At 42.3% G+C, this 2,060-nt stretch overlaps 1 pseudogene; it reads right to left on the bottom strand.

The window, feature by feature from the left end:
* Positions 1-761: 761 nt before the first annotated feature.
* Positions 762-1,103, bottom strand: LOC120935296 (annotated as a pseudogene).
* Positions 1,104-2,060: the final 957 nt, after the last annotated feature.

The following is a 2,060-nucleotide window of genomic DNA, read 5'->3' as shown; positions in this document are numbered from 1 at the left end:
GTTAGGCACAGCATGGCATCTTTTAATTTCAGTGTTTGGAGTAAGATTAGCAGATGGCGCCCGGTCACCGAGGACACATTGAGCCAGCTTAGGTTTTGTAACACCCACCCCGCTGGACTCGAAGATATAACGATTCAAAGACTTGGTTTCTCAAGGCAAATTAATGGAAAACTAAACTGCAATCTAAAACACGACCCAGATGTTTTGCTGCCATCTGGAAACCATAGTTGAAGATAGAGAATAAAGTTTGTTTTTGTTAGACTACATTGTTGGTAAAAATTAAAGGGTTAATTCCCCTTTAACCTCTTACTGCCCACAAAACACATGTGTGTGGCAGCAAAAAGGCCCACACACAGCACATACAGTATGTGTTCACATTGATGCTACTTTGATATCGAGCTACTTCACTTGAAGTAGCGCAATTTCAAAGTAGCAAAGTCAGCGCGATTTCAGGTGCTACGTGATAGACATCTGTGTGGCTTCATACACAGATGTCTATTAAAGTCGCACCTGAAATCGGCAAAAGTAGTGCAGGAACTACTCTTGCAAATCGGTGCGCACCGATTGGAACAGTGCCATTGCCACCAAGTGTCATGCAATTTATTTTTATTTTTTTCAAATAATAATTTGAAACGTTTATTGTTGGTCGGCTCTAGAAATAGAGATCAGTAAGTGAGTTCAATAATTGATCCGGAAGATTGGTGAAAGCCACACATTATACATAAATACAACAAAACGTCTGGCAAAGAATGGCTGTCATCTCATTTCTTGTTCCATTCTTCCTTCTCTTTCCTTTCATGAATCACTTCTTTTAGGTATGGCTCCAGGTAACAGACATCTGCTTCATATTTCGTCCATTGTTCCACTTCCTTGGGCAAGATGCTCTTTTAAAAATCAAGATCCAGAGCTCTTTTGATGCAGAACACTCTGCCATCATATATTTTGGGTAGCAACCGCTTAACGGCCTCCTTCACGTCATCGTCTTGATACAAAATGTCATCCCCCATTAGGCATAGTTTATTAAATCCAGAAATACTGTAGTACAACTTGTTTATGGTGCCCATCATTCGACGCGAGACTACAACCGATGCCATTGCCGCCATCTTTCCAAGTCCTCAGCTAAAACCTGACGTTTGTCATTCAATTTGATCTCTCAAATCGCATGACAAATTGCTCCAATGTGAACCTAGGCTAAAGCACACTCACTGCAAGCTCCCAGCACAGAGACTGAGCTGTGAAAGGCAGCCCTTGTTCCTCCCTAATGATCGGTAGCTGACAGGAATGGCTCCCGATCACGTAACCACTGTGACAGCCAGTCACAGTGATATCATGATCGGTCAATTTTTCCTTCCGCAAGGCTCCCCCCCGGCATTCAGAACTTCTTAAAGGGGATGCTGGGGCGGGCAGGAAAGGGTTAATTTACATTTGCCAAAAAAAAAATCATTTGCATTATAGCATCCCCACAACGTCATTTTGTAAAATAAAACTTCTTTTTCAAGCTGCTTATTCCTTTGCCCTCCTCGCTCTATCCTGTCGAGATGATAGGACATACCGAGCGTTGGATACGTGACTTTTGACAACTCATGTATGAGCATAGGCTTTGCTTCCACTTGTGTCTGCTCTCTTTCACTCTGGCAGAACGCAAAATTACAAGAGAGAATGGACTGCGCATGTGTAGGTAGGGAATGAAGCTGAGTGCCCTTTTGAATGGGCTACTAATGCACCAAAAAGGTGCATGTTCCATTTTTTACATGTACCACGTTTTAATGGTGATTCACATATCATACATTGACTCAATGCAAGAATGGGAATGTGGTCTAAGAAAACTTTCAAAAAATGGTTTTGAAATATTTCCTTACCCCTCATCCCTTCCCCTTCTCAAGTGCCTACATTCCTAGAGTCAACAGTGTTTTCATGCCTCGCCACTGCGCATCCACAATAAGACCCCCATAGATTATAGGCTTCTAAAAGTCAATGCCAAAGCAAATGGCAGCCAGGATCAAATTGTAATTTGCATGGATAATTCTGGAGCGGCCTTTCTCAACCTTTTCAACACAGAG

The sequence above is a fragment of the Rana temporaria genome, chromosome 4 (assembly GCF_905171775.1).
Source record: "Rana temporaria chromosome 4, aRanTem1.1, whole genome shotgun sequence".
Classification (NCBI taxonomy): Eukaryota; Metazoa; Chordata; class Amphibia; order Anura; family Ranidae; genus Rana; species Rana temporaria.
Note: the sequence above shows the minus strand (reverse complement) of the source record. Positions and strands in the feature narration are given on the sequence as shown.